The sequence below is a fragment of the Gorilla gorilla genome, chromosome 18 (assembly GCF_029281585.2).
Source record: "Gorilla gorilla gorilla isolate KB3781 chromosome 18, NHGRI_mGorGor1-v2.1_pri, whole genome shotgun sequence".
Lineage (NCBI taxonomy): Eukaryota > Metazoa > Chordata > Mammalia > Primates > Hominidae > Gorilla > Gorilla gorilla.
This window is the reverse complement of record NC_073242.2, coordinates 66,907,713-66,931,913: the sequence shown is the minus strand read 5'-3', so window position 1 is coordinate 66,931,913 and position 24,201 is coordinate 66,907,713. Positions and strand designations below refer to the sequence as shown.

The window sequence follows — 24,201 nt, the reverse complement described above, 5'->3', positions numbered from 1 at the left end:
ACGTCACTCAAAACAACTGAGCATTTTCTACATGAAGAAAGGCTGTTTATTTAAATGTGTTTAAACATGTTTAAGTTTTTTTAAGGGGGGAGGAGCCAAGATGGCCGAATAGGAACAGCTCCGGTCTACAGCTCCCAGCGTGAGCGACGCAGAAGATGGGTGATTTCTGCATTTCCATCTGAGGTACCGGGTTCATCTCACTAGGGAGTGCCAGACAGTGGGCGCAGGTCAGTGGGTGCGCGCACCGTGTGCGAGCCGAAGCAGGGCGAGGCATTGACTCACTCGGGAAGTGCAAGGGGTCAGAGAGTTCCCTTTCCTAGTCAAAGAAAGGGGTGACGGACCGCACCCGGAAAATCAGGCCACTCCCACCCCAATACTGCGCTTTTCCGACAGGCTTAAAAAACGGCACACCACAAGATTATATCCCGCACCTGGCTCGGAGGGTCCTATGACCACAGAGTCTCATTGATTGCTAGCACAGCAGTCTGAGATCAAACTGCAAGGCAGCAGCGAGGCTGCGGGAGGGGCGCCCACCATTGCCCAGGCTTGCTTAGGTAAACAAAGCAGCCAGAAAGCTCCAACTGGGTGGAGCCCACCACAGCTCAAGGAGGCCTGCCTGCCTCTGTAGGCTCCACCTCTGGGGGCAGGGCACAGACAAACAAAAAGACAGCAGTAACCTCTGCAGACTTAAATGTCCCTGTCTGACAGTTTTGAAGAGAGCAGTGGTTCTCCCAGCATGCAGCTGGAGATCTGAGAAGGGGCAGACTGCCTCCTCAAGTGGGTGCCTGACCCCTGACCCCCGAGCAGCCTAACTGGGAGGCACCCCCAAACAGGGGCACACTGACACCTCACATGGCAGGGTACTCCAACAGACCTGCAGCTGAGGGTCCTGTCTGTTAGAAGGAAAACTAACAAACAGAAAGGACATCCACACCAAATCACATCTGTACATCACCATCATCAAAGACCAAAAGTAGATAAAACCACAAAGATGGGGAAAAAACAGAACAGAAAAACTGGAAACTCTAAAAAGCAGAGCGCCTCTCCTCCTCCAAAGGAATGCAGTTCCTCACCAGCAACGGAACAAAGCTGGACGGAGAATGACTTTGACGAGTTGAGAGAAGAAGGCATCAGACCATCAAATTACTCTGAGCTACGGGAGGACATTCAAACCAAAGGCAAAGAAGTTGAAAACTTTGAAAAAAATTTAGAAGAATGTATAACTAGGATAACCAATACAGAGAAGTGCTTAAAGGAGCTGATGGAGCTGAAAACCAAGGCTCGAGAACTATGTGAAGAATGCAGAAGCCTCAGGAGCCGATGCGATCAACTGGAAGAAAGGGTATCAGCGATGAAAGATGAAATGAATGAAATGAAGCGAGAAGGGAAGTTTAGAGAAAAAAGAATAAAAAGAAATGAGCAAAGCCTCCAAGAAATATGGGACTATGTGAAAAGACCAAATCTACATCTGATTGGTGTACCTGAAAGTGATGGGGAGAATGGAACCAAGTTGGAAAACACTCTGCAGGATATTATCCAGGAGAACTTCCCCAATCTAGCAAGGCCGGCCAACGTTCAGATTCAGGAAATACAGAGAACGCCACAAAGATACTCCTCCAGAAGAGCAACTCCAAGACACATAATTGTCAGAGTCACCAAAGTTGAAATGAAGGAAAAAACGTTAAGGGCAGCCAGAGAGAAAGGTCAGATTACCCTCAAAGGGAAGCCCATCAGACTAACAACGGATCTCTCAGCAGAAACCCTACCAGCCAGAAGAGAGCGGGGGCCAATATTCAACGTTCTTAAAGAAAAGAATTTTCAACCCAGAATTTCATATCCAGCCAAACTAAGCTTCATAAGTGAAGGAGAAATAAAATACTTTACAGACAAGCAAATGCTGAGATTTTGTCACCACCCGGCCTGCCCTACAAGAGCTCCTGAAGGAAGTGCTAAACATGGAAAGGAACAACCAGTAGCAGCCACTGCAAAATCATGCCAAAATGTAAAGACCATCGAGACTAGGAAGAAACTGCATCAACTAACGAGCAAAATAACCAGCTAACACCATAATGACAGGATCAAATTCACACATAACAATATTAACTTTAAATGTAAATGGACTAAATGCTCCAATTAAAAGACACAGACTGGCAAATTGGATAAAGAGTCAAGACCCATCACTCTGCCGTATTCAGGAAACCCATCTCACGTGCAGAGACACACATAGGCTCAAAATAAAAGGATGGAGGAAGATCTACCAAGCAAATGGAAAACAAAAAAAGGCAGGGGTTGCAATCCTAGTCTCTGATAAAACAGACTTTAAACAAACAAAGATCAAAAGAGACAAAGAAGGCCATTACATAGTGGTAAAGGGATCAATTCAACAAGAAGAGCTAACTATCCTAAACATATATGCACCCAACACAGGAGCACCCAGATTCATAAAGCAAGTCCTGAGTGACCTACAAAGAGACTTAGACTCCCACACATTAATATTGGGAGACTTTAACACCCCACTGTCAACATTAGACAGATCAACGAGACAGAAAGTCAACAAGGATACCCAGGAATTGAACTCAGTTCTGCACCAAGCAGACCTAATAGACATCTACAGAACTCTCCACCCCAAATCAACAGAATATACATTGTTTTCAGCACCACACCACACGTATTCCAAAATTGACCACATACTTGGAAGGAAAGCTCTCCTCAGCAAATGTAAAAGAACAGAAATCATAGCAAACTATCTCTCAGACCACAGTGCAATCAAACTAGAACTCAGGATTAAGAATATCACTCAAAACCGCTCAACTACATGGAAACTGAATAACCTACTCCTGAATGACTACTGGGTACATAACGAAATGAAGGCAGAAATAAAGATGTTCTTTGAAACCAATGAGAACAAAGACACAACATACCAGAATCTCTGGGACGCATTCAAAGCAGTGTGTAGAGGGAAATTTATAGCACTAAATGCCCACAAGAGAAAGCAGGAAAGATCCAAAATTGACACCCTAACATCACAATTAAATGAACTAGAAAAGCAAGAGCAAACACATTCAAAAGCTAGCAGAAGGCAAGAAATAACTAAAATCAGAGCAGAACTGAAGGATATAGAGACACAAAACACCCTTCAAAAAATTAATGAATCCAGGAGCTGGTTTTTTGAAAAGATCAACAAAATAGATAGACTGCTAGCAAGACTAATAAAGAAGAAAAGAGAGAAGAATCAAATAGATGCAATAAAAAATGATAAAGGGGATATCACCACCGATCCCACAGAAATACAAACTACCATCAGAGAATACTACAAACACCTCTACGCAAATAAACTAGAAAATCTAGAAGAAATGGATAAATTCTCGACACATACACTCTCCCAAGACTAAACCAGGAAGAAGTTGAATCTCTGAATAGACCAATAACAGGATCTGAAATTTTGGCAATAATCAATAGCTTACCAACCAAAAAGAGTCCAGGACCAGACGGATTCTACCAGACGTTCAAGGAGGAACTGGTACCATTCCTCCTGAAACTATTCCAATCAATAGAAAAAGAGGGAATCCTCCCTAACTCATTTTATGAGGCCAGCATCATTCTAATACCAAAGCCGGGCAGTGACACAACCAAAGAAGAGAATTTTAGACCAATATCCTTCATGAACACTGATGCAAAAATCCTTAATAAAATACTGGCAAAACGAATCCAGCAGCACATCAAAAAGCTTATCCACCATGATCAAGTGGGCTTCATCCCTGGGATGCAAGGCTGGTTCAATATACGCAAATCAATAAATGTAATCCAGCATATAAACAGAGCCAAAGACAAATACCACATGATTATTTCAATAGATGCAGAAAAGGCCTTTGACAAAATTCAGCAACCTTTCATGCTAAAAACTCTCAATAAATTAGGTATTGATGGGACGTATTTCAAAATAATAAGAGCTATCTATGACAAACCCACAGCCAATATCACACTGAATGGGCAAAAACTGGAAGCATTCTCTTTGAAACCTGGCACAAGACAAGGATACCCTCTCTCACCACTCCTATTCAACATAGTGTTGGAAGTTCTGGCCAGGGCAATTAGGCAGGAGAAGGAAATAAAGGGTATTCAATTAGGAAAAGAGGAAGTCAAATTGTCCCTGTTTGCAGATGACATGATTGTATATCTAGAAAACCCCATTTTCTCAGCCCAAAATCTCCTTAAGCTGGTAAGCAACTTCAGCAAAGTCTCAGGATACAAAATCAATGTACAAAAATCGCAAGCATTCTTATACACCAACAACAGACAAACAGAGAGCCAAATCATGAGTGAACTCCCACTCACAATCGCTTCTAAGAGAATAAAATACCTAGGAATCCAACTTACAAGGGATGTGAAGGACCTCTTCAAGGAGAACTACAAACCACTGCTCAAGGAAATAAAAGAGGATACAAACAAATGGAAGAACATTCCATGCTCATGGGTAGGAAGAATCAATATCATGAAAATTGCCATACTGCCCAAGGTAATTTACAGATTCAATGCCATCCCCATCAAGCTACCAATGCCTTTCTTCACAGAATTGGGAAAAACTACTTTAAAGTTCATATGGAACCAAAAAAGAGCCCGCATCACCAAGTCAATCCTAAGCCAAAAGAACAAAGCTGGAGGCATCACACTACCTGACTTCAAACTATACTACAAGGCTACAGTAACCAAAACAGCATGGTACTGGTACCAAAACAGAGATATAGATCAATGGAACAGAACAGAGCCCTCAGAAATAATGCTGCATATCTACAACTATCTGATCTTTGACAAACCTGAGAAAAACAAGCAACGGGGAAAGGATTCCCTATTTAATAGATGGTGGTGGGAAAATTGGCTAGCCATATGTAGAAAGCTGAAACTGAATCCCTTCCTTACACCTTATACAAAAATCAATTCAAGATGGATTAAAGACTTAAATGTTAGACCTAAAACCATAAAAACCCTAGAAGAAAACCTAGGCATTACCATACAGGACATAGGCATGGGCAAGGACTTCATGTCTAAAACACCAAAAGCAATGGCAACAAAAGACAAAATTGACAAATGGGATCTAATTAAACTAAAGAGCTTCTGCACAGCAAAAGAAACTACCATCAGAGTGAACAGGAAACCTACAAAATGGGAGAAAATTTTCACAACCTACTCATCTGACAAAGGGCTAATATCCAGAATCTACAATGAACTCAAACAAATTTACAAGAAAAAAACAACCCCATCAAAAAGTGGGCGAAGGACATGAACAGACACTTCTCAAAAGAAGACATTTATGCAGCCAAAACACACATGAAAAAATGCTCATCATCACTGGCCATCAGAGAAATGCAAATCAAAACCACAATGAGATACCATCTCACACCAGTTAGAATGGCAATCATTAAAAAGTCAGGAAACAACAGGTGCTGGAGAGGATGTGGAGAAATAGCAACATTTTTACACTGTTGGTGGGACTGTAAACTAGTTCAACCATTGTGGAAGTCAGTGTGGCGATTCCTCAGGGATCTAGAACTAGAAATACCATTTGACCCAGCCATCCCATTACTGGGTATATACCCAAAGGACTATAAATCATGCTGCTATAAAGACACATGCACACGTATGTTTATTGCGGCACTATTCACAATAGCAAAGACTTGGAACCAACCCAAATGTCCAACAATGATAGACTGGATTAAGAAAATGTGGCACATACACACCATGGAATACTATGCAGCCATAAAAAATGATGAGTTCATGTCCTTTGTAGGGACATGGATGAAATTGGAAATCATCATTCTCAGTAAACTATCGCAAGAACAAAAAACCAAACGCCGCATATTCTCACTCATAGGTGGGAATTGAACAATGAGATCACATGGACACAGGAAGGGGAACGTCACACTCTGGGGACTGTTGTGGGGTGGGGGGCGTGGGGAGGGATAGCACTGGGAGATATACCTAATGCTAGATGACAAGTTAGTGGGTGCAGCGCACCAGCATGACACATGTATACATATGTAACTAACCTGCACAATGTGCACATGTACCCTAAAACTTAAAGTATAATAATAAAAGAAAAAAAAAACTTAAAAAAAAAGTTTTTTAAAAACTGGAGTTGTTCAATAAAAAGTAAACTTCATAAATTCACATTTTAAAATAATTAGAACTACCTCATAGACGCATGGTACCTTCTAGGTTGCTAAAGCCGTCTTCGTGTCTCTGAGGCTGAAAACCACAGGAACCACTGCTTTAGGTGCCCTGTGAGACAGGCCCTGCTCACCACAGAAGCGCAAGCTCACACAGCTTCCTGGAAGGCAAACTTGAAGTACCAGAATCGAGTTCTTTCAAGTGCTAATGTTGGTGCTGGGTCCTAGTGTAAAGCCAAATTCCCTTATCATACAGTAACTGAGCACAAGTTCACCTACTGGTTTCAGCTAATTCAATGGGCAAATGTGACACGTCCGCATGTCAGAGAACTGCACGGTGATTTTGCCCTTCGGGGTGATGCCAGTCACGGTGCCTTCTCCAAACTCATCATGCACAATTTGGCCGCCCAGGCACAGGCGACCATCGATGCCTCCAATCACAGCCAGGACCGCCATGAGGCCCCCCACTTCAGGGTTCTCGGAGTCGGGGAAGTAGTCCTCTAACTGGGCCTAGTGCAGACCAAACAGTGAGCTCGACCAGGGACACTCACGGAGCTGCCCAATCCCTACAAGTTTACTGTTCAACTAAATTAATTCTGAGAACACAAACTCACCCCTTCAGAAGGCCTTCCCGCAAAGCTGTGGGTGATGGAGCGGAGCTGGGAGTTGATGTACTTGTTGATGAGCCCATTCCACTGAGTCAGGGAGTGCAGTGTGCACAGCAGTGCCACCACCTCCTCCACCAATGTGCTGCTATGGGTGGCAGTCAGCGAGGCCTGTGGGTGCACCCTGCGCCACCTCGGCATGGACTCTGAGGAGGAAACAAGGGGAGAAGCTGCTGCACTGCTCTTCACCAGGACACAGGGAAGGGAGACGGCAACCGACCTCTGAGTGATGGCACTGTGCCGCAATTCACCAGGGCACAGGGAAGGGAGACAGCCACCCACCTCTGAGTGATGGCACTGTGCCGCTCTTCACCAGGGCATGGGGAAGGGAGACGGCCACCCACCTCTGAGTGACGGCACTGTGCCACTCTTCACCAGGGCACAGGGAAGAGAGACGGCCACCCACCTCTGAGTAACGGCACGTCAGAGGAGCAGGTAGTGAGCAAGCTCCCCAAGAAGCCAAACAGCTTCTCCACCAGGCATTTCATGTCCCTCACCCTTTCGGTCTTGTCCCATGACGGAAGGACTGCTTGCAACAAATGCACAGCTAAGATCTGATAAGAGAAAATTTAAACCGACAAGCATTAAAAATCTGATTAAGAAACTACAGATTGTTATTTTTTTTCTTTTTTTCTTTTTTTTTTTGAGACAGAGTCTCGCACTGTCGCCCGGGCTGGAGTGCAGTGGCACGGTCTCGGCTCACTACAACCTCCACCTCCCAGGTTCAAGCGATTCTCCTTGCCTTAGCTTTCTGAGTAGCTGGGATTACAGGCACCCACCACCAAGCCCGGCTCATTTTCCTTGGATTTTTAGTAGAGACAGGATTTCACTATGTTGGCCAGGCTGGTCTCAAACTCCTGACCTCGTGATCCACCTGCCTCGGCCTCCCAAAATGCTGGGATTACAGGCATGAGCCACTGCGCCCAGCCTCTCTTTATTTTCTGTTCTCATAATGCAAATAATCATGTGAAAATTTTGAGAATCGTTATTTTACAGCCAGGTAATTACACTCAAGTTGATTAGTGATTAGGATTGTCAGGGACTTTAGAAAAAAGCAACATTACAGATGCATGTGTTTAATTAAAAAAGAATTATTTTTAGTTTAATTCTTAAGACAATTATGCTACAAATTCTGTGAAGCAGATGATCGAGTAGTTGCAGGATTTACCACTTAAAAGCAGGTAAACTAAAGGTTAGCAACTTACCAATTATCAAGGACCACTGCCCCTTGCCTCCAGAAAATCTACACTGTTACTTCTAGACCCTTTCTGCACTCCTTACTGAATAAAGGCCCCTGACTCTAAGGGCAGGGAACTTCAGTACATGGATGCCTCTCTCAGGGAACTGGTTTTGCCTGGCAGCACATTACCTGCCTCTGCAGCGAGGCGGCGGTGAAGGGTGCGTGCCCTTCCATGACCTTCATGAGCAGCGTGATCCACTGCGGGGAGCTGAGGGCGCCGCACACCTGCGGCGTGAGAGCGATGCTCCGCAAAAACCCCAGCATGCACCAGCTCCGGTGTTGCTCCCTGTACACCAGCCTGTTTGGAGAAGCTGCGGGAGGGAAAATAGACATGCTTGGTAACAAGTCCCTAAAGACAAATCCCTAAAGATAAATCCTTATTTTTTTATCAACTTATTTTATTTTCTACAATAAGCTCCTTTAAAATATATTGCAGTTTGTACATTAATTCAAACTAATTCAAAGTGAGAAGTGCAAGAAGGCTTTTAAGGTAGTTCAAGAAACATCTCTGCATTTTTTTCTTTTCTTTCTTTTTTTTTTTTTTAGAGATGGGCCCTGCCCTCACTATGTTGCCCGGGCTGGTCTAAAACTCCTTCAAGTGATTCTCCTGCCTTGCCCTGCCGAATAGCTGAGACTACAGGTATTTTTAAAACCTTCTAAGTATGTGTAGTAAAAGTAGTTAGGGAATTTTAGCTATGTATTGTTTCTAGGCAATAAGAAAATGATCTATAATTCAAATAGCAGTAATTTGCAACAGTGTATCTACTATATTTTTAATTTCGTGTTGTAAATATCTCCACAATCTTGCTTGTATTTAATCTGCACCACTTAAATACTTTTTTTGCATTTTTAGTAGAGACAGTTTCCAATCTAAGTTTAATACATCTGCATTAACAAAATTGAGTTTTTCACTAGGTTTACACCATTGGATTCTGGCACCAGTGGGCCCACCTCTGCTCCGCCTGGCTCCAGGACTCCACTACTCCCTGAATGGAGGCTGAGGCTTGGAGGCTGGGCCCCCCTAAGGGACCCCGCCCACAGCCCCACAGGACCTGCTTTCGCCTCCCGCCTCCCACCTCCCCCCCGCCCTCCTCCCCCGCCCTCCTCCCCCGCCCTCAGCTATCCAAGCTTTTGAGGACACCTGCCTTCCTTCAGCACACTCACATGCGCTCACACACACACATTCTCACACCCTCACATGCATCCTCACACTCACACCCATACTAAGTTATTCAGACACACTCATGGGCACTCACACACCCACCCTCACACAGGTGCACTCACACCACTGTCACAATCACTAACACACACACAATCCCAGTCACACGTATGCACACACAACCTAAGATGCAATCTGACACACACTCCTATGCACTCTCACATACATTTACCCCTCCCAATGCATAAAAAAACATATGCACTCACACTCAACACTAGTCACAACCGATTCCTCACCCACTCACACCTTTACCCACTTTCTCACTTTACACTCACACCTACACCCACTTTCTCACTTTACACTCACACCTACTGTTACCTCCCACTGACACAAGCAAAATGCTCACATTCGCTCACACGCCTTCACAATAACGTCACTCGTGCTCACACTGATACAAGGCACTCATGCACATTTACACAAATGCTCACAATCGCACACTTACACTTGTGCTGCCACCCATACTTCCTCACACTCAAGCCTCACTGACTTACACTTCATCTCATTGGCACACCCAGTAATCCCCTCACACTCACACTCATGCCTCCCTCGTGCTCACCCTCACACACACACTGGCTCAATGCACTGACGCTTTCACTCCCACTTCACCTGACTGTAGTCACCTGCCCACTCACATGCTGTCACGGACATACACACCACTCACATAAATGCATGCATACATACACCCACACAACCACATGCTACAAACACACTGTCACACTTGCAACACAAACGCTCAGCCACTTGCCCATCGACCGCTAACACACTCTCACCAATATGTGCGGATGCTCCAGCACACCACTAATACACGCATGTTCTCACACACACTGGAGCACACCCACATACCCACCCACACTCACATGTGCTCACTCTCAGTCGCATGCACACTCACCCCACTCCCTCAGCTCACATTTCTCATACTTATTCTCCACACACACAAACACTTTATGGATTAAACTGTGCCTGTCCCCCAACTTCACATACATTCAGAACTCAGAATATGATCTTATTTAATGAGGTCTCTGTAGGTAAGAATTTAGGTGACATCATGTTGGATTAGAGTCAAAGAAGCTCAATGAAAGAGTCCTTTCAGAGACAGAAAAAGACATGCAGAACACAGGGGCAGGGGCCATGTGAAGACGCAGGCAGAGACTGGCACAATGGGTCCCCACACCAGGGAAGCCTGGAGCTCCCAGAAGCTGGATAAGGTAAGGAAGGACCTTCCCCTAGAGCCTGTGGAGGGAGCATGGCCCTGCCCGCACCTGGATTTGGGACTTCTGGTCTCCAGAACTCTGAGAGAACAAATTTGTTGTTTGAAGCCAGTGTTATGGGTTGAATTCAGAATTGCAAAATTCGTATGTTGAAGCCCTAACCCCTACCATACCTCGGCAGGTGACCTTGTTTGGAAATAGGGCCGCTGCAGATGTAATCAGTTTGATGAGGTTGAATGATGTCCTTATGAAAAGGGGAGATTTGGAGGTGACTCACACACAGGGAGAATGCCATGTGAAGATGATGGCAGAGATCAGGGTGACCCCTCTACAAGCCGAGGAACGCTAAAGAGGCCAGCAAACTCCAGAAGCTGGGGCAGAGCCCTGAAGCAGCTTCTCCCTCACAGCCCCAGAAGGAACCACCCTTGATCTCAGTCTTCCAACCACCAGAATCATGAGAATTTCTACTGCGTAAGCCCCCAAGTTTGTAGTACTTTGTTACAGCAGCCACAGGAAATGAATCCACACACATCCATACCCACCCACATGCGCACCCGGACACGACAAGTGTGCAGCCCCCAGCGCTGACTCCCTGGGCCCTCAATCTCTCATTCCATGTGTGTCTTGTCCGTCGTTCCGCTTTCCACTAATATTTGCAGCAGTCCGCATAAAGTCTTGGTGGCTTCGCTCTGCATGATCTCAGCATGAACTCTGGCAGGCAGACAAAGAGTCTGCAGTAAGTTAATAGTGCTGGTAAACATCATTGTAGTGGGGTGAATGTTCCTTTCAGTTTGTTCAGCTTCTAAAAAAAAATAATCAAAATAACAAATTATATTGGCAGCCCCAGCCTCTTGGATGGTCTTACCAAGCCCAGCCATGTGAAGCTTCGCATGTCTTTTAGGAACAGCTAAGAAATGTCATGAAACCTCCTCCCACAACCTGGATCTCCACAGATAGGATCTAGCTTTCTTGGTCCACCCCTAAATTCTCACCTCTGCTTCCCTAGAAGCAATAAAGTGCTGACTAACTCCACATTACTTGAAGAGTTCAGAGTCAGGGACCGCAGAGGAAAGGTAAAGGCAGGTGGCAGGTTGGGTGTGCTCAGGCGGGGGCTCTCACTGGAGGAGGAGGCAATGGACCGAGACCGCAGGGCAATTCCACCAGGCCTCGGCTCACTCGCTCAGATGCAGGCTCAGCACCAACCACATGAGACTCACTGGTGGTGCAGCTGCCCTGGCCTGGCCACCACATTCTCAAAGAGGGGCAGGTGCACACGTGAGAGGAAAATGCAGAAAGTCAGTTCCAGACAGATCGCCGGATCCCACAGCCACTCCATGCACCTGCATCGGAGGTGCCTGGGAGCTTATTTAAATTGCAGGTTCCGAGGACAGAGTGCCAGCTGCAGGTGCATCCTGACATCCCATTCTAAGGCCCACATGGCAGTGGTGGCAGCCAGCACCTGGACAGTTTGTGAGCTGCCTTGGACTAAAGGCCTTCCTGAGTCACCCACCAGAGTCGTCCTCTGTGTCCGAATCCTCTGCTGAGGGCTGTGCAGCGGCCGGCAGCTCTGCCAGCTTGAGGTTGTATTTTCCTTCTTTCCCCATCCTGTAGGAGTTGGTGCTGCCCGTGCCCCACTGGACTCTTATCCACCCGTCCTCTCCCAGCTCACCAATCACTCGGCCTAGGCCTGGAGGAGGCCCATCCTGACAAAGCCAAAGTAGAGATCAGTTAGGAGGGTGCGTGCCTTGCCCTGGTCCTTCCACGGCTCCCAGCAGACCTCAGTTAGGCGGGTGCGTGCCCTGCCCTGGTCCTTCCATGGCTCCCACCAGACCTCAGTTAGGAGGGTGCGTGCCCTGCCCTGGTCCTTCCATGGCTCCCACCAGACCTCAGTTAGGAGGGTGTGTGCCCTGCCCTGGTCCTTCCATGGCTCCCACCAGACCTCAGTTAGGAGGGTGCGTGCCCTGCCCTTGTCCTTCCATGGCTCCCACCAGACCTCAGTTAGGAGGGTGCGTGCTCTGCCCTGGTCCTTCCATGGCTCCCACCAGACCTGCCACACAGATGTCGCCATATGCCACCCTGTCTGTCAGGGGCTGTCCCCAGACACAGATTTCACCCCTCCTACAAAATGTGTGCTTGTATCATTTTAAATTAAATGGCATAAAATAACGTGCTCATGCTGCTTTACCAAGGAAGTAGGGGAAATCTCATCTCAATGAGGATCCTCTGAGTTAATGCACAGACAGGGCTTTGCAGCAAGTCCTGACCCCTCAATCCCTCACCAGCATTGCAAGAGCAGAAACCTGAAACAAGTACCAGCACCTGCACATTCCCTTTTCTTCAGTTTCCTCCGGGCCCCAGGGGGAAGCTCTGTCTCTCACTTCTGTAGGAGAAAGCTGTTTCTAGGATGGATGCTGCTGTCTCCAGACACTGCTATTTCTAAGATGACTGTGACAAAGCCGGGGCTTACCAGCGTGGCTGAGAAAAGCTAGACAGACCATGGGAAGGTGAACACTGCCCTAACTTAGCTAGGGCTGTGGTAAGTGACTTCCACCTGGGGGCACCTGGCAGCGATTTAGAAGAGACCTGCAATGAGGGAAAATGGAGACATGGCCACAGGCCCATGAAGCATATCCCTAACTACTGGGTTCAGGGCGCTTCGCAGCACGTGGCCATCAGCTCACAGGGGCAGAATCTGGGCTTCCTGCCTCAGAGCCTTCACTACACCAACTTTCAGAATGAGATTTACTCTCTTGCTCATTCTCACTCTTGTTCCAGTGACCCATCAAACTGAGCCTCATGCCAGTGAGTTTCCTGAAAAGAGCTGCCTCTCTTTCCAGACTTGATTCTGCTCAGATGCCCTACTTATGATTCCCTATTTGTGTTCACTCCCTTCAGCAGCTCGGGAACCAACACCTGTGTCATCTATCAACTGACACATCCTGGATTATTCCAATTTCCACCCACCAATATCATACAGACCTGTGCAGAAGATAACTAATGTGTGGCTAATGTGTTCACATCAAATCTCTGAGTACCTGATCGCCCCGTTTCCAGTCCACACCTCTCATGACCCTCGTTCCAATCTTCATCGTGGCAGCCAGTTCTGGCCCTGAAACAGGGAGATGCACAGGAGCCGTTTCCTTCCTTGTTGCTTCCAAAACTGTGGCAGAAGCACCTTGAGCAGAAGCATTCATATCTTCCTCAACATTGTCACAACTGGGGCCTGACAGAGCATCAAAAACAATAGCTGAGCCAACAAGTAGCTACAATGTCCCTTTAATACACACAAAACATTTAAAAAATACTAATGAAGATCATAATTTTGAAGAATCCATACTATATGTTTATCAATATAATACTATGAATATTTTACTGATATATGATAAAAAGAAGATAAACGGAAGGACAAAATACATAAATATCCTAGGAAGATATAAAAGATATTAAAATGCTCAGTAAAGCTACTTTCTCTACTTCTAGGAATTACTCCCCCGTAAAAAGCAAAATAACTGAGTTAGAAAGATACTCATCACATTTTTTATTAATAGAAAAACAAAGATAACTACCTAAATATCTAACAGTGGGAAACTGACAAACTTTAATCATGGTTCTGTGCAGAAGACAGCTAACAGCTGGCCCGAGATACAACCTCAGACAGGATTGCTGCAGGCTAGCCCTCGGCTGGAGTCTGGATTTCAGGAGGGCTCCCCAATTCCCTAGGTGGTAGTTGTGGTTCACTGTGCCTGAATTGACTGTACAAACAACGTGGTCTGTGCTGAAACCTGCTTTCCTTGTTCTGGAACTTGGTATGCACCAGGCAGGGGGTGCCCATGTGGTCAGCCCTGATGGAAACCCTGGCCTGGAGTCTCTACCCAGCTTCCCGGCAGACAGCACTTGACATGGCTCGGTGCCGGGGCAGTTATGCTCGTCCTGTGTGGATCCTGTGGAAGCTTGTACCTGCTTTCCTCTGGACTTTACACACGTCCTTTTTCATGATTTTGCTCTGTGTCCCTTCACTGTAATAAACTATAACCCTGAGTACAACTACATGCTGAGTCTTGTGAGTCCTCCTGGCCAACCATCAAACCTGGAGACCCCTGACAATTGGTGCCCTGGGTGGCTACAGAGTCATCCATAGCATGAAACAGAAGCTGAGCTGCTGTCACCTGAGAGAAGTAAAACTTACCAATGGATTTGAAAATAGGAGAGCTAACCCTAGGAGAGTAGGCTAGATTTTTAACCCCCCTTTTCTCACTTGCTAAACTGAGAGCGGGTAGGAGTGCGGTTCTGGTAACTCCCTTGATTTTAGTTTTCTCCTCCAGGTGGGAGGGAAAAAGATCCAAACGGTCCCAAAGGTGGGCTTGGGTGAACCAAAAAATGTAAAAAGTTTGTGTTTCTCTCTCTTCCAAGAGAGCAAAAAAGGATATTCAATTCCCAGGGCTGGAGCAAAACTTTAGATAAACTAGCAGGGGAAACAGCCTTTCCTTTAGCCTAGCCGCTACTTTAGGGCTCCCAGGAAGGGGCCCCAAGGAAGGGACAGGAGTTGCATTCCAGGTGGATCTCCCAGGATCCCCTGGGCAGCTATACTGTTAACTCTGTAAAGACTGAATTTATTGCTAAGGGCTTGAATAAATTTGCAACCAAAACTGGGGGAAATTTTTTATTTTACATAGCTTTATGTTTTGTGGCTGTTACATGTGGATGTACACATTAAGCTGGTATAAAATATTATATGCTTATAATTTCTTAAATGATAAGAAGGATACCCTGATCAGGGCAAGCTGCAAATATAGACGGATATTCATGAGACACAACTTCCTTGCTTTTTGCAGCCAGTGGGCCAGATGAAATTTAAACACATGAATACTATCAACAGAACAAGTCCCCATACTTAATGATTTGTGCTGTGATTTTTACTTATTGGAACCTCTGGGGAAAAAGCAGACAACACAAAAAGGCCATTTCTCGATGGGGATATGCTTCTGTAATTTTTAAATGCAACTTTTGGTTGCTAATGAGGCCTCAAGAAATCAGATATAACTCTTACTAGATGATTCTTTTCAGCTGTAATACACATATTAAAATATATATTTAACATAATACAACATATAAATATAATATATAAATTTAAAAATAATTATATACATATATATAGAGAGAGAGAGAGAGAGAGAGACAGACAGACTGACAGACAGACATACAGAAAGATTCCCCCCGCCCCCAAGACAGGATTTCACTCTGTAGCCCAGGCTGGAGCCCAGGCTGGAGTGCAGTGGCTTGATCTCCGCTCACTGCAACCTCTGCTTCCCTGGCTCAAGCAATCCTCCCACCTCAGCCTCCCAGGTAGCTGTGACCACAGGCACACACCACTATGCCCAGCTAATTTTCATATTTTTTATAGAGACAGGGTTTCGCTATGTTGCCCAAGTTGGTCTCAAACTCCTGAGCTCAAGCAATCCACCCGCCTCAGCCTCCCAAAGTGCTAGGATTACAGCCTGGCCTGATACGTATTTTTGAATGTATTAATGTGAACTCTAAGACTGATGTGATTAAAAGAGCTTGGGAAAACCTTGCTTTTTCACTGTGACTTTGACAACTGGCCCTGCAGCATCTCAGTTTTAGCCAAAGAACACCACCATAAACCAATCACATCTAATAGACATATACAGAACATTTCACCAAAAAGAGCAGAATAAACATTATTCTCAAGTATACCACAGAACACTCTCTTAGACTGACCAGACCATATGTTAGGCCACAAAGTCTCAAATTTAAACAGACTAAAATCATACAAATTACCTTCTCCAACCAAAATGAAATGATGAGAAATTAATAAAAAAAGGAAAAGTGGAAAATTCACAAGTATATGAAAATTAAACAACACACGGTAAACAATCAGTGGGTCAAAGAAGAAATCACAAGGGAGATTAGAAAATACTATGAGATGAATGAAAACACAACATACCAAAACTTCTGTGCTGCGCCAAAAGCAGGGCTAAGACGGGCAATTATACTATAAAAGTCTGCATTCACAGAAGAGGATCTCAAATCAATAACTCTACATCTGGAAGAACTAAAAAAATAAGAACACAATAAAAACCAAAGTTAGGCCAGGTGTGGTGCCTCACACCTGTAATCCCAGCACTTTGGGAGGTTGAGGCAGGTGGATAACTTGAGCCAAGGATGTTGAGGCTGCAGTGAGCCATGACTGTGCCACTGTACTTCGGCCTGAGGGACAAAGTAAGACCCTGTCTCAAAACAAAGACAAAAACAAAAACAAAAAAATACAAAGCAGAAAGAAGGAAACGATAGAGATTAGAGCAGCCATAAATTAAATAGGGAATAGAAAAATAATCTACAAAACCAAAAGTTCGGTTTCTGGCAAGAACAAAAAATCTGATAAACTTTTGGCAAATTAAGAAAAAAAGAGGCCAGGCAAGGTGGCTCACGCCTGTAATCCCAGCACTTTGGGAAGCTGAGGTGGGCGGATCACGAGGTCAAGAGATCGAGACCATCCTGGTCAACATGGTGAAACCCTATCTCCACTAAAAATACAAAAAAATTAGCTGGGCATGGTGGCGGGCGCCTGTAGTTCCAGCTACTCGGGAGGTTGAGGCAGGAGAATCACTTGAACCTGGGAGGCGGAGGTTGCAGTAAGCCGAGACTGTGCCACTGCACTCCGGCCTGGCAACAGAGTGAGACTCCGTCTCAAAAAAAAAAAAAAAAGAAAAAAAGAGAAAAGATGCAAATAACTAACATCAGAAATGTAAGTGGAGACAGTACTAGCAACATAAAAATAAAAAAGATTATAAAAGAACACTGTGAACAACTGTATGCCAACAAATAAAATAGCTTAGATAAAATGGACACATTCCTAGAAACATAAATTACCCAACCTGACTCAAGAAGAAATAGAAAATCTGAATAGACCCATAACAAGTAAAGAGATTGAATCGGTAATTAAAAATCTTTCAGGCCGGGCGCGGTGGCTCATGCCTGTAATCCCAGCACTTTGGGAGGCCAAGGCGGGTGGATCACGAGGTCAGGAGATCGAGACCATCCTGGCCAACATGGTGAAACCCTGTCTCTACTAAAAATACAAAAAATTAGCCAGGCGTGGTGGCAGGCGCCTGTAGTCCCAGCTACTCAGGAGGCTGAGGCAGGAGAATGGCGTGAACCTGGGAGGCGGAGCTTGTAGTGAGCCAAGATCGTGCCACTGCAGTCCAGCCTGGGCAACAGAGTGATACTCCGCCTCAAAAAAAAAAAAAAAAATCTTTCAACAAAGAAAAGCTTAGCTGGTTAACTCTACCAAACATTTAAAGCAGAATTGACACCAATCCTCAAACTCTTCTAAAAATAGAATATATGGAAACACTACCTAGTTCATTCTATGAGGCCATTATTACCCTGATAACTGTAAAACAATAAAATGTTGCTGAAAGAAATTAAAGAGGATGGAAATAAATGGAAAGACATTCCACATTCAGAGAATGGATGTTAACATTGTTAAGATGGCACTATTCCCCAGAACAATCTACAGATTCAATCCCTAGCAAAAATCACAATGGTCTTTTTTGCAGATATGGAAAAGCCAGCCTTGAAGTTCATATGAAAATTCAACGGAACCAAAGCAGCCAAAATAATCTTGAGAAAGAAGACACACTTCTCAATTTTAAAACAGTACAAAACTACAATGTTCAAAACAGTGTGGTACCTGCATAATTATCAACATATAGAATGTAATAATGTAATTGAGAGTCCAGAAATAAACCTAAATATCTACAGCCAACTGATCTTTGCCAAGGGTACCGAGAACTTCAGGGAAAGAATAGTCCTCAACAAGTGGTATTGAAACAATCAGATAATCAAAAGGAAAAGGCTGGACTCTTACCACACACTGTGTAAAAGAAATTACCTAAAAATGGACCAAAGATCTAAATATAAGAGCTAAAACTATAAAACTTACGGAAGAAAACATGAGATGAGGATAATCTTCATCAGTCTTGTATTTGGAAATGGCTTTTTGGATATGATATCAAAAGCATAGACGACAAAAGAGAAACAGATAAACTGAACTTCATCAAAATAAAAAACTTCTCTATGAAAGGAAATACAATCCAGAGAACAGGAGAAAATACCCACAAATGATATATCTGATAAAGGTCTACAGATCTGTGAAGGTGTAGTATACACAAAATTTTTAAAGAGTCTGAGGACTGGTGTTAATTCTTCTTTAAATGTTTGGTACACTTACATAGTGCATTTACCGGTACAACAACAAGATGACGACAAATAACCCTATTTAAAAAGGAGAAAGGGGCTGGGCGCAGTGGCTCACGCCTGTTATCCCAGCACTTTGGGAGGCCAAGGCAGGCAGATCACCTGAGGTCATGAGTTCCAGACCAGCCTGGCCAACATGGCGAAGCCCCATCTCTACTAAAAATACAAAAATTAGCCAGGTGTGGTGGTGTGTGACTGTAATCCCAGCTACTCGGGTGGCTGAGGCACGAGAAGCACTTGAACCCGGGAGGCGGAGGTTGCAGTGAGCCGAGATTGTGCCACTGCGCTCCAGCCTGAGTGACAGAGTGAGATTCCGTCTCAAAAAAATAAAATAAAAAATAAAGAGAAAGGGACTTGAAAAGACACTTCTCCGAAGAAGATATACAAATGGCCAACAAGCACAAACATGTAAAGAAGCTCAATGTCATTCATCATTAGTGAAATGCTAATCAAAATCACAGTGAGATAGCACTTCACACCCACTAGGATGGCCTTACTCCAAAAAAAAAAAAAAAAAAGAAAACCACAAAAAATAGTGTTGGCAGGGAAGTAGAGAAACTGGGACCCTGGAATCCTGCCCCCTGGTGGTGGGAATGTAAAAATGATATGGCACTGTGGAAAAGTTTGGTAGTTTCTTAGTAAGTTACACATAGTTGTACCATATGACCCTGTAATTCCAGTCCTAGGTGTATAATCAAAAGAACTAGAAACAAGTGTTCAAACAAGTATTTGTATATAAATGTTGCTAGCAGCACTATTCACAAAAGTCAAAAGGCAAAACCAACCCAAATGTCCATCAACAGATAAATGAATAAACAAAATGTTATATATTCATACAATGGAAATCTTTTTCAGCCATAAAAATAAAGTACTGATATATACCAAATGAAATAACCCAGACACAAAGGCCACAAATGGTATGATTCCATTTATATGAAATGTCCAGGATATGCAAATCCATAGACAGAGAAAGCAGATTTGTGACTACCAGGGGCTGGAAAGCAGGGGAGTCAGGACTGATGGCTAAATGGGGTGCATTTATAGTGATGAAAAAGTTCTACAACCAGACAGTGGTGATGACTCTAGAAAATTGTGAATGTATTTAATACCGCTGAATTGCGACGTTAAAATGCTACACTTTCTGCTATTTGTGTCTTACCATAATTTACAAAAAGCTTTAAAAAAAAAAAAGAAATCAAAGCAAAATCTTGACGTTTTCCCAAAGGCTCTCAAGCCGGTGCAGACCTACCAATCAGGCGCAGTGCCGTCTGAGTGAGGGCCAGCGTGCCAGAATTGAGCAGGAGGTCGAGGTTGTTTGCGCTGTGCTGCAGGGTGAGCATGCTGAGCATCATCAGGAGGAAGCGGGCTTGCGGGATGCTCCCCAGGCTCAGTCCCAATGGGTTCTCACTGGTGATGGTCTGCAGGGGAACTGGCTGGATACCTAATAAGCATTGACACCCACTTACATTTCTTGTGATGGATACAAGAATAAACATAACGCAGAAAGCACGGGCTATTACTTTAAACATCTGACTAATAAGCATTGACACCCACTGACATTTCTTGTGCATGGATACAAGAATAAAAGTAACACAGAAAGCACGGGCAATTACTCTAAACATCTGACTATTTTTCAGTGGTTTCCACAGAGTGGGCAGCTCTGTCATGCTGCACGATGGGCCTACCCCCTGTATTCTATGCACAGGTCGTTCCATCTGTCTACAGGACTTAGCATGTTGCTCTCTGAATACACTGGTGCCCTATTCCGTTCCTTCCATTTCAAATATAAAAGTTATGTCTCACTTTTCCTCCACAAAACCAATCCAATCAACTCTCTGTAGATGCTCAGACTATCCAGGAAATAAATATTAATATAGGACACAGACACTTAGGATATGTGGTGATACACATATAAATGTCAAAATGTAAAAATGTTATACTAGAGTACTTCAACATTGTATCTCCTGCTAAATTTTAAAGTTTTGTTTAAAATCTGAGAAAGCTGACAGCAGCATAGATTATACAAGTACAAAGTACAAACTTATTAAAGTCTTCTCAAAAGCAAAAATTGGCATTTGCAAGTTTCCACAACACATAATTAAAGGCAAACTATAAAATAACATTGATGCAATTGTTGACTCACCAAGCTCTTTAAATTTGGCACTGGCATCCATCAGAACATTTCGAATGTTCTGAACAGTCCAAGCATACAGCTTGCCAAAGGTGACTTCCAGCAGCATCCGATTAAAAGGTGGGATCAAACCAACATCCTTTAAACAATCAGTAAGAGGTTCCCTTTCAAATAAAGATAAAGAATTTGACTCGGGACACTGCCAGACTTCTAACTGTTACAGAACAACATTCTGTTGCCATAGCTTCCTTAGTTAAGAAAAAAATATGCTAACGTTTTACCCTATATCGATTCCTTCAGGAATAAGTCTTTGCCATCCACAAAACATCGCTTACTGCACAGATGGAAGTAAGAAATTCTGGCTCGCCAGATACAATTTCAAAATTGTATCTATCCCTTCCAGGCGAACCTCTGCTCTCTCCAACTGCAAAATATCAATGCATATACAGTTAAGTGTTATGTATATTACCCACTGCAGAGAAGCATTTCTCATCAAATGTTATCTGTTTTAGTAGGCACTATCTCATTTTTTCCACATCCACTGGCTCTTCTTTAAGGGCAAATTCAGCAATTGTACTGAGGAGTGGAGGCTGCGGATAAAGATCTTGAACATTCTGCTTCAACCACTTGTATTTGTGAACCCCTGTAACAGTACTCAACAGTGGCTGCCATTTGTCCTAACAAAGGAAAACAATTTTCATCATTAGTCTACCCTATTTAATATTAAACTGTGCTCTAAAAGTTATTCAAGTAAAATATAAATAATGCTCATAGGTTTAAATTGGTTAAAATATGTTAAATTTAGTAATTAATACATGGTTTTAAAACTATGCTATAAATATAAGTGAACTTATCTCTATACTAATATATGTTGGAACAGGCTAGCTTGGCATACGAAGTTAAGTTGTGGTTCATATTAATAGCCACAGGGCCCAGCACTGTTTCTGGAACAAAGAATATATTTAAGGAATGAATGGTGAATAATTAATGATACAATCTAGTACCAAAAATAAAAGGAAACCCTTCTCCAGCTACAGCTCTGGCCAGGACATCATAAGTCAAGTTCATGAAGCATCACTGGGGCCGTATTTCTAACAACCGCCCGTCCCTCCCTCCGGATGCTCAGGTACAGAGGTAGAAGACTGTGGATTCCTTTGCTACATGGTATGATTCTATTCAGCTAACCTCAGAATCACAGAAAACACTGCACCTTGGGTGATTTAATTGCAATGGGTCTCTTGTCCACATTTATTGGACTATGAGGCAAAATGCAGGCTTCTTCTAAATCACTCTCTTCGTTTCCAATTTTTTCTTCATCAGCCATAGATTCTGGCTTCTTAGGAACTGTGTTTTAAAACATCATTCACTATAAAAAATCATACACTTAAATATTAATTTTGAATTAGGAAATACTTAGATTTACATGAAAGACAAATATTTCATTCAAATAAACATCTGAACAACATTATAAATTGCAATGCTCAAACAACAAGAGTGAAATTATCACCATGGCAGAACAAAATGACAAAGTGAGAGTGCGACAAGGGGAGAAGCCCCAAAGCAGGGGAAGCCCAGCAGCCAGCAAGCTCTTCCTCAAGTGCCAGAGAGTCAACATTTGAGTCTTTCAGGCCACACAGTCTGTTGGAAATACTCAACTCTGCTGCTGTAGCACAAAAAGTAACCGCAGATAAAGCAACAGGTGTGGCTGTGCTCCCGTAAAACTTTATGGTGCTACAATTTTAGCTTCATGTAATTTTCATGTGTCAAAAATAATATACTTCTTTTAATTTTTAAAAAACAATTTCAAACTGCAAAAAAAAAAAAAAGGTCTTAGTCCACGGGCAACACAAAGCAAGCAAGAGGTGGAATTTGGCCCACAGTTCCTGGCTTGTCCACCATGGTCCAGTTCAGTGGTTCTGTTAGTGTGTAACTGAATTAATTGAATTCATTGTGATATGTGGAATTTCCTCCCTATATTTTATCTCTTTTAAAATTTTTGGTCTAAATCTCCTCAGCATATAATATAAAAAATAAGCAACATGATAATACACCTGGGCAGTAAAGAGCTAACATAGCAGGCCGGGGTTGCTCAAACACTGCAAATTCCCAAGGAAGGTCTGTCCCTTCAGGATGGGTCCTTCTTCTTCTAGGAGCTGAGCTCTGAGGCCTTGGAACATCCTGCCTGATAAGTTTTTTGGTATACCTGACACCCAGGACCTTGTGGCAGTGGTCTGGCCAGGCAATTTATGCTAATGATGTGACTTGCGAGGGACCACTTGTTTTTGCACTGGGGCACTGGAGTGTAAGTAGTTGAGGTCAGTCACATGGGCACTGCCTGCATATGTGACTGGCCCCCAACAAAATCTCTAGACTCGAGGTTCAGGTGCGCTGGCCTGGTTAACAATTCTGCACACATGATGTGACCCACTGTTGCTAGGAGAGCTAAGCACATCCACGTGACGCCACTAGGGAGAGACACCAAAGCTTGTGCCTAGTTTCCTCTGGACTTCCCTCCATGCACCCTTCCCTTTGCTAATTTTAATCTGTATCCTTTTTGCGGTTAAAAAAAAAAAAAAACACAGCTGTGAGTATAACAGCTCTTCTGAGTCCTTTTGGTGAATCATCAAGCCTGAGAGAAGGCTTGGCGATCCCTGACACAGCAACAGGAATATTAATCACTTAATCTTTTTAAGTTACTTAATTTCCAAAAAAAAAAGAAAACCAGCTTGAAACAACACACAATAAATCTATAAACCCACAAGAAACTCTAAAAGTGACAGTGTGGGCTCAGAACCCACGGATATGAAATGGCAAATGGTGGAGTCTCTCTCCCTCATGCTGAGGCAGGCCTGTCTCCTGGGCCCGGGCTGAGTTCCTGCATGCCTGGGTTAAAGGAATTGCAGCAGTGTGACTGCTGTGACTTCCTGATCCAGAGCACCCATCGGATTCCGACAGGCTGTTATGGTGTAGGGTTTGTTCAGGAACAATCAAATTAGGATGGCTTCTAAAACGCTCTAGTCTTTCATAACCTTATTGTTCAAAATGCCCATCAGAAACTGAGTAATTAATACTGTTCAATAAGCAGGTTTGTGAGTAAATCAGTATAAGTCATAAGAACATGATCAGAGGCCAGGCGGGGTGGCTCATGCCTGTAATCCCAGCACTTTGGGAGGCCGAGGCAGGCAGATAACAAGGTCAGGAGATCAAGATCATCCTGGCCAACATGGTGAAACTCCGTCTCTACTAAAATACAAAAATTAGTCAGGCATGGTGGTGCATGCCTGTAATCCCAGC

At 43.8% G+C, this 24,201-nt stretch overlaps 1 pseudogene; it reads right to left on the bottom strand.

The window, feature by feature from the left end:
* LOC129527349 (putative HERC2-like protein 3) overlaps positions 1 to 24,201 on the bottom strand; it is a 36,789-nt pseudogene that overhangs the window by 5,037 nt on the left and 7,551 nt on the right.